This window comes from Triticum urartu, chromosome 3A (assembly GCF_056163025.1).
Source record: "Triticum urartu cultivar PI428250 chromosome 3A, HENAU_Tu73, whole genome shotgun sequence".
In the NCBI taxonomy this organism is placed as follows: domain Eukaryota; kingdom Viridiplantae; phylum Streptophyta; class Magnoliopsida; order Poales; family Poaceae; genus Triticum; species Triticum urartu.
In genome coordinates this window covers 5,145,489-5,155,292 of record NC_141875.1, presented here as the reverse complement: position 1 = coordinate 5,155,292, position 9,804 = coordinate 5,145,489, and the positions used below count along the sequence as shown (strand labels likewise).

Genomic DNA, 9,804 nt, shown 5'->3' with positions numbered 1-9,804 from the left:
ATGCCGCGCTACTGATAAGGTGATACAGCTAACATGTAGCAGTAGCGCGTGTCATCCAACACTACTGCTATACATGGCTAGCAGTAGCGAGCTTTAGTGCAACGCGCTGCTGCTAATATCTGCAGCGCTTTTTAGCAGGAAGCGCTACTGGTAAGGGAGCGCTACTGCTAACTTTATTCCCCTCGCTACTGCTAGTTTTATTAGTTTCTGTTTTTTTGCATATTTGTTTTGTATTTGAATAGGCTTCATACAATAATCTTTAGCATACACATACAAATGTAATCATAGCATATACATACAAATAGTCTCATCAAATCATGTCATCATCATAACCATCATCCAACACAAAGTGGTCTCTCGTCATCATCTCGAAAATAGCGATACAAGTCTTGATTACTTGCAACTACATCGTCATCAATCTAAACAATGATATATGTGAGAAGAGATATCACTATGAGTGAGAGCGGAACTATGCAGTACATGAGTTCGTATCCCTCTCTCGCTTTAGCGTGAACCTAAACTAACTACTGGCTGTCGCTCGAAAACCGGAAACCGGTACACCTGGGCCTGACACTCCGGCCACTCGTCGTATACTCCTGGCGTAGCACTTCTTCGCCATCGATGATCTATGCACCTGCATCATCACATGAGTCAATGATATGCAACATATATAGTTGAGCAACAGAAAGAGACAGACATGGCAAAAATAGAAGCAACATATCATAAGCATAAATAACAAAGTCCATCGTACCCAAAATGCCCTAACTAGAGTGATCTTCGCTAGTCGAGGAGGACAGTTTAATTACATCACAAATAAAGTTTCGTCGTGCATAACTCAAAGTTTCGTCATACAGAAAGTATGGACTAAACGGACACATTGTCATATATCGACAATCTCTCCAACATGTCATGCCATCCATCCAAGTCAGGGAGATAGTCCCCGAGCTTAGTGAAAGGCTTCAGGTTGAGACGCTGAGCGGCTACGCATGTTCGGATGTCTTCCCGCGACAGTTGTCCTTCTTCGTAGAAAATCCCTGTTTTTTCGACGACCTCCTTCATGATGATTTGGACAAGTTCGCGCTGGATGTGATAGAACTCAGCTCGAAGTCGATGATCCTCGATATCTCCTAAGTTCTTTACACATTACAGAATATGGGCATTGCCGGATCTAGGTGACATGCGAAGGTTCTGGTGATCCCGTCTGTACTCCAGCATGTGGTGTAGGACATATAATCCATCATTAAGAGAATCACTCGGTTGCTGGATGCAGCAGAAGTCAGTCTTATGGCCGAAGGCGGGCCTGCTGTCCCTTTTCTTCTTGTCCTTGACCTCTCCACCCCGTGTGCCATAGTAAAACATAGCATTGTCGAGAACAGACTTGATGTTGGTGTAATCCTTTTTTTAATGTTCTTCAACGAGTCCAAGTAAAGAGCGTGGGAGTATCAAGGGTAGAGGATGATGAGGATGGCGCGTCCGCCGCTGTGCAAAATAAGTACACCTCAAATTAATTAGCCTCTATCGTCCAAATGAATGATTGAAATTGAAGGAAAGATATTCATGCGGATGACTTACAGGGGATGGTAAGGCACGAGAATTGCCTCCTTGTCCTTATTGGCGAGCATGAAACTGGCAATGTAGTCCCTCGCGTATTCACGGTGCTCTGCGCAGACTCCCAAGAAGCGCTTGTGCATGAAGTACGGGTCAGCGACACAGATATAAGGTATCTGCTCAACCCCGATGAGGTAGTTCATGTGCAAGGCATAAAGGCGGACAAACGTAAAATCCAGCTTCTTCACGTGAAACATGTCGAAGATGTAATCGAATCGAAGGAAGAACTTGTCCGCGGCGCATGTGTGGACGTACGAACTTTGCCGCGGCACATTAACCACTTAGAGTGGGTATCCTGGATTTTTCGAGGCGATGAGGCCCTTCTCTATCCGCAGCGCATCGTCATGAAGTCTCCTTAAATCGCCAAATCTGGCCCCTAGCGCTGCTTTTGGTAGGATTTGTTCACCGGGGAGGGTGATGATATGATATTCGATTGCGACGACCGAACTGATGAAGTCATGAACTATGATAATGATTATGATGACGCCGACAATGTTGATCTTGAAATAATAGAGACCGGCGAGGTATATTCATATAAGCAGGCATCTGGTGATCATCACATGTTTTTTTATTTGAAGATATATTAACGAATTGCTCTTTCTTATGTCAGCCCTCCAGATCGAGCAAATCTACTTCTACAGACAGCAGGACAAAGCAAGGCTCGGGCAAAAAGTTGAAGGAGGGTGTAAAGTACAACATCGATGCCACCAAAGCTAATGGTGAACCAAGCACGCCTAAGAACATTGCGAACAAGTTCATTCGTCAGTGCGGAGTTCTTGTGAGGGACCAACTCCCGATCTCCATTCAAGAATGGAAAGAGCCAAGAAATAAACGTCCAGATGTTACTTGGGTCGACGACAGAGAAAAAAAAACGCTTTGGGAATCTCTCATGGAACATTTCACCCTACCAGATCATTTCACTGATGCAGATGTGCAGAAAATCAAGGACGCTGCTCTTAGGAAGATGGCAACTGCATTCAACACCCACAAGAAAACTGTATGGGCCAACTACGTCGAAGGAGGAAGGAAGACTCCAGAATTCAAGGGAACACTGGAGAAGGAAAGAGAACACTGGCCCGCTTTCGTGAAATTCAAGGAATCAGAATTATCTAAGGAACGGTCGAGAAAAGACAAGGCCAATGCCGCAAAAAAGACGCAGTTCCGTAGGCCGGGGCTAGGTGACTACGCGGTGGCAATGCCTAAGTGGGATAAGTCTGAGCAAGAGATGGTGGATGCAGGGGTCACTCCAGTTACTAGGAGCTGCCCCCTAGGTGCAGAACTTGGTTCTATGCGCATGGGGGGCGTTGGACCCGAAGACAGGCCTGGTTTCGAAGAAGGCAAGTCTAAAAGGAGCCGGAGAAAAGTGACTTGAAGCAATAGAAGATGCTCGAAAGGGGGTGTTCATGCCCAACAGAGAGAACGACGAGCTTACGCGCGCCCTGGGAAATCTTGAACACCCGGGAAGAACACGAGGCAAGGGCGTTGTTCCGTGGTATGAGGGCTTTTCGGACTGTAACGCCGACTACAGAAGCCGTGCAAGAAGGAAGATGGAGGAGGAGAAGAAGAGGAAGCTGGAGGAGGAGCAGAGGAAGCATGAAGCAGAACGCCTTCTAGGCCTAGAATCAGCGCACGCGGACTTGGCACTGAAATTCCAGTGGCAGCAACAGCAGGTCGACTCACTTAGCTAGGAAAGGGGGGTATCAGCAGCGGCAACGGCTAGCGGATGATCCATCATTGGATAGCACCGTCCCATCCATGCCGAGAAGCAGCGTTGGTTCCGCCCCGGGCGACGCATTGCTGGATAGATACCCTGTGGATGACATCATGGAGAGCACTAACTGCGAGCTACACTTCAAAATGAAGAACATATCCATGAAGGTGGCGGACGCCATTGCTTATACAAATCCCCCCGATGCAACCTTCCATTGCAACCCGATTCCAGCGGGCTATGCTCGTGTCGTGGTTGATGAGGTGGTGGACCAATATTCGGGGCTAGATCTTGACATTCCTGGATTTGACGAGGAGCACACACTGGGAGAAGCCATACATCGCATCATCCTATGGAGAAAGGATTGCATCATCTTTCGAAGGCCACCGACACCGCGTCGTCATCCGACTCCTCCTCGATGTGAGGCCACTCCTCCTCCAAGTCCGGCACAGCAGCAGGCCACTCCTCCTACTTCAAGTCCGGCATAGCGTGAGGCCACTCCTCCTGCTTCAAGTCCGACACCGCGTGATGCCAGTCCTCTTGCTTCAAGTCCGGCACAGCGTGAGTCCACTCATCCTACTTCAAGTCCGACACCGCGTGAGACCACTCCTCCTTCTTCAAGTCCGGCACAGCGTCAATCCACTCCTCATGCTCCAACTAAGCCACGTCAGCCATCTCCGCCGCCTCAGCAATCGTGGAAGAGAGACGACGCAGTTGTGGTGCGTAGCGGTACGAGTCGAGGTAGTACAGAAAGTACAGGCGGAGGCAAGCGATATAAATATGGTCCAAGTGTCACTCCTCTTTCTCAGAGGCCTTACGACATGACCGAGGAGCAAAACACAGCCATAGTGCGGGCACATCGAGCACGAGTACAGAAGGAGTCGAGCTCGAGCCAAGCAGCTGGCAAAAAATGCAGGAAAACCGTTGCCCAGTTGGGAGAACAGGCGGCGCAATCGACCCCCCCCCCCCGCTTGTTGTGCCAATAATACATAAGAGTACCGGCGCCCTATATATATGTGGGAAAACCGTTAACGTTCCCCAGCTGGGCAATCTGGTAATAACCGAGGAGCATGTAATGCAGGCTGAAATGCTCAAGATCACTGTTGGACAACTCCTCGAGATCGAGCCCATGTCTCCCCTTAGAGAGGAGGAAATAAAACGGAAATATGTCCACGGCAAACCTTTGGTCGAGCCCGAGGAGGTCAAGAATCTCCCAACGATAATGTATGAATTGCATGATTGGTACATGAAAATTACCAAGAGTTCCAATTGAGAGTCCCTCATGGCGCAAGTCAAGGAAGAGCATTACTTCCATAAGAAAGCTCTGTCCATTGAGTATTCAGAACTATTTCAGTTATTCAATCAAGATGCACTCGACAAATCTATTGTCAGTTGCTATTGTATGTAAGTGATTTCTTTCTGTAATTTAAGTCTCAAGCTAGATGTAGTGCTCACTGATCGATCATTACCTGTAATTATCCTTACTATATATATATATATATATATATATATACATACATTCTTTTTTGTGGTATTATGCAGGATGAAGATGTATGAAATGAAAAAAGCTGGACGTGATGGCATTGGGTTCATTGACCAAAATACCATTAATGAACACACATGGAAATTGGAATGGTGTAAAGCAGATGTAGAGAATAACATGCTAGAGTTCTGGAAGCGCCTCAATACCAATGAAAATATACTACTTCCTTACAAGTTCCTGTGAGTCACATTGTCTTGTACTACAAATTCTGTTTTTGCTTACTAGCTAGCTAAATGTTGATTAGTGTTATGCACATGCCCGCTTAATTAAGACATGCAAACATGTGCACATGCAGTTATCACTGTATCTTGTTAGTCATTAAAGTTAAAGAAAGAACAATTGAAGTACTGGACTCATTACTTAAAAAAGAAAGTGACTTCACCATCTTGAAGGGGATAGTCAACAGGTAATTTCAATCATTATTAACTATATCTCGGCCTATTTTGTTCGTCATTTTCCTGATATCAACTATTTCGATCATAACCCTTATTCATTTTCTTTGCCGGCGGGCAGGGCTTGGGCAAAGTTCATTAAGATGACTCTAGGAAAATGGCGACAAAACCTGTTTTGGTATCGACCCAAGGTAAGTAATTAAGAGTACTAGCTAGCTACCATCTCTTTAATTCTTGTTTCAATATCATTAATTAATTATCATGCTTGATTAATTATTGCCTGATTAAATTCAATTCTCGTACATAGGCCATGAAGCAGGCGTCGGGGACTGATGCGTGTGCATTCTACATTTGCGAGAACATTCACATAATGGCGTCCGAAAAGAGCAAATCTGATAGACAGCAATGGGCACATTTGACAGAACACTATTCACAATTTTTACATGATTATCGATATCTAGTCACACAACAAATACACATGCATGCATATTGATCTCCTTCTTAACAGTTCAAAGACGTGCGGGGGAAGCTCCTACCAACGGAGCGCATACGAGCACTTCAAGAGGAAATAGCGGGATTTTTGCTCGACCAAGTCATAGATCCCAAAGGAGAATATATATATATATATATATATATATATATATATATATATATATATATATCGGTTATACGAGAAATTCTATTTATATATATGCATAACGTGTACAATATGTAGTATCGTAAAATACCAGCAAACAAAAAAGAATTAAATGGAAAACACAAAATTAAAGGAAAAATAAAAAATAAAACCAAAACCCCCTCAAATATTGTAGTACCGGTTGGTGTTACCAACCGGAACTAAAGGGCTCTCCGCCCCTGTCGCTGGCTCGTACCCCGTGGGTGCATTTTAGTGGCGGTTCGTGCCGAACCGGTACTAAAGAGGGGGGGGACCTTTAGTCCCCACTCTTTAGTGCCGGTTGCGGAACCGGTACTACAGGCCCTTACGAACCGGTGATACATCCCGGTTTTGCACTAGTGTAAGTAACATTTTCAGAGTATCGAATTTGTTTTTTTACCACGCCTTCAACCAATGTGATTTTGCGATGAAATTTTGCATGCACAACTAACATTTGTGGAAGTATGCCACAAAAAGATTCAGATTTTTTTGATTTTTTTTTATATTAAAGTTCACACCAGGAGCAAACCAGGAGCATTTGCTCCTGAGTGTAGAAACTCTAGGTCCCAACATATATCGCTTTTGAAGTTAGTTCAGAACCCAAAGTATTGTGCACTCTCAAACCCAAAATTCTTCTAGCTAATGGGGATGCCAAGGCTACTTCACAAATTACTTTGACGTCCAATCAGTGATAAAACCATATATAGCGCTCTAGCTAGCTGGGCTAGGGTAACAACTTAGCATCACTTTTTGGACAGGGCACGAAGAACTACCAACTATGCGCCTAATGAGTAACGGAGAGCACTGATGGCCTGATTTCTAGCGAAAACAGCGAAACCGACAGGTTGGGCCCACCTGTCGGGCTGACATGGCATGCCTATGTGGACAAAATGCTGAGGTGGACGGGGACCCACCTGTCAGCGTCACATATTTCCCCGTTTTCCTCTTTATTCCTCATCTCTCGCTTCCACCTCTCTCTCTCCTCCGGCGAGCACGCCGCCGTCCTCCCCCCTCTATCCTTGCCCGAGCGGTGGCGCCCACCTATCTCCCCCCATCGACACTCATGGAGAGACAGACTAGCTGCCGCCGCTCCCGCTCCCGTGAACCTCCAACGCCACCTCCCTGAGCTCGGACGTGCGTGCTCACGACGGTGGCCGGTGATAGGGTGCTATTGCGGCAAGGTCGCTGCGGCAGATAGGAGAAGACCATACGCAGGTAATCATCTCGACGGCGAGCTCGCTCTGGGTGCGGGCGATCTCACGTCGTTGTCACCATCGACGACGGATCCGCGGGGCACCTTCTATCCCGACGCGAGAACACCCACCACGCCGACGTTCCATGGCTGCTCCACCTACCCTGCCCGCGCTCGATGGAGAGGCGGACAAGCTACTACTGCTATCCATGACCCCCCGGTGGCCGGTCGCAGGGTGGTGACCACGGCGAGGTCACTGCGGCGGAGAGGGGAAGGAGTACCCACAGGCAAGCAGCAGCAAACGGCGGCGGAAGCAAGCATGCACGGGGCGAGGTCTCCTGTAGTCGTGCTCCTCTTCGACTAGGCGCTAGCGCCAGGCAGCGATCTGGGCGGCATGGCGGATCCTCGCCGGATCTGGGCGGGACAAGTGCTAGAGGTGCGGCTGGGGCAGGATCCATGCGGGTCAGTGGCTTGTGGCGGCAGATGGTAGGTGGTTGGGTTGGCAGGGAGGCTCGCCGGGGTAAGGCTCCGGCCGCGGCGCTGGATATTGTTGGTTGTGTCGGGGCTGCTGGGGAAGAAATTGACTTGGGGAGAGAGAGGGGGATAAGAGAGATGCCGACAGGTGGGGCCTTCAGCCACCTCAGCAAACTATCCATGTAGGCATCTCACATCAGCCCGACAGGTGGGCCCAACCGGTCAGATCCATGTTTTCACGGCCAAATTTGAGCATCAGTGCTCCGCGTTACAGATTAGGTGCAGTTTCTGTAGTTTTTTTTTTTTTGCCCTGGCACAAATGTGGTATCAAGTTGTTACCTAGCTCCAAGTGTGATGGTTTTGGGTAAATAACTATATATTAGTCGTGCATGATTTAAGGTCGATGTAAGAACAATGGAGATACAATAATGAAAATTTCGAGAGTTACTCCCAGCTAAAAGAAAACCATGCATATGCATGCATGTACTACTTTGTGAACGTAAAAGGCACAAGAGTATTACCGACTTCCGAACACCACTATTCATGATGAATTCCTCTCACGAAGATCAAGAGAGATATTCAGCAGCAAATTTAACCAATCATGAACTGGTGAGTACTACTCATGATGAATTCCTCCGTTCAAGGCCAAGAAAGAGGCAAAAGCAGCTTAAAACTTTATAAATCTTCAACTGTTCTCCGTCGAAGACCCAGAGAGAAAATCAGCTGCAAATCTGATCAATCTAACCAATCCGTTCACGATCTTGGCACCACCTACGAACACAAAATCGAGCACAACATGTTAATTTTGTGCTTCACCATTGTTAACCAGTACATGTATACACAAACTTTGTTCTGGTAGAATAATTCAGAGGGGAGTGAAGCCAGAAAATGTAACTGTGTGTTACTAGCTATTACGTGCGTACCTCAACAGACAGCAGGGGAGTGAAGCTCGAGAGAACAGAAACTTGGATCACAGTTCCCTTCTTTTTTCAATATACAATCGTGTGCAACTAGAAGCAACGAAACCCGGTTTCTCAAAAAGAAGCAGCAAAACCAACGAGCATCACATTACGCCCTGCATGCATGCCAGAAGAAAAACTAAATAAATTCGGTCCAAGGCCCTATCCAGTGAGAATCTAGTGTGAGGGTTAATGTTTTACATATTACATGATGTTTGTATCTGGAGTAATTCCTTTTTTTCCGATAAAAACGTGGAGTAATTCATTTCAGAACGAAGCAGTTATAATAGGCATTTTTAGAAAACTAGTTAGGTGTGAGGATCCACCGCCTCTTGAGTGAAAACTGTGCCTCGCTAGTGAGAAAACCTTAAAATTATCAAGAGTGCATACCTCGTATCCAACAGAACTCATGATCTGCCCAAGACCAAGAAAGAAAAGCAGCAGCAAAGTTAAGCCATAATCAACTGACGAGGACCGGACTCATGATCAATTTCTCTGTCCAAGACCAGCCAAGAGATGAATGCAGCTGCCTCACTTAACAAATCTTCAAATGACGGGAATAACTACTCAGGAATCAGGAATCACAGGATGGGTTCCTCTGCTGAAGACCATGAGAGAGAATCAGCTGCAAGTTGGATCAATCTAACTCATCGGCACCACCTACATAAGTACAAGCACAGTAACAAGGACAATATGTTACGTTTGTGCTTAGCCATCGTCAACAAGTAATGCTACTCAACTACATATATACGCAAACTTTCTTCTGGAAGAATAATTAGTACATGCGTACCTTACAGCAGACAGCAGACAAGAAGCCCGAGATAGCAGAAACTTAGATTGGCAGTCTGATCTGCTTCCTCGATCATCAAACTGGTAATGCAGGAGTGTGACGCTTTGCCCTCAGAAGCTGCAGACAGACCAAAGCAAGTTGGCTCCTCCTTTCTTCTCTGCTTGGAACTAAAGAGTGCAAAATGCGTTGCTTGATACCTCCATATTGAGTAGCTTCATGGATGCATGGGCTTTTGCTTCCTCCATTCCTCTTTGCCAAAGCATAAATCAACGTATGTATGTTGCTGCTTTGTTTTTGCTTTTTCTTTTTTCTTTTTCTTTTCCAAAGATGATTGAGATGCAGCTGCTCTTGCAAGCTTGTTTTTTTTTTCTTTTCCAGCACTACAGATTTCCATGGTGTTTTCTGCTTTTGGAGATAGCTTTTGCACTAAAGATGATTGAGGCAGGCAACACATCGCAAGTGTCTCTGTCTCCTAACTTCCTG

At 46.2% G+C, this 9,804-nt stretch overlaps 1 long non-coding RNA gene across 1 annotated transcript; it reads right to left on the bottom strand.

The window, feature by feature from the left end:
- Window positions 1-292: 292 nt before the first annotated feature.
- On the bottom strand, window positions 293-9,553 carry LOC125542242 (uncharacterized). Its single transcript, XR_007297827.2, has 5 exons — window positions 9,322-9,553; window positions 8,922-9,191; window positions 8,496-8,647; window positions 8,094-8,343; window positions 293-634 (listed from the first exon to the last, which is right to left on the bottom strand). It is a non-coding gene; the product is annotated as an uncharacterized LOC125542242 (long non-coding RNA).
- Between the last annotated feature and the right edge of the window lie 251 nt (window positions 9,554-9,804).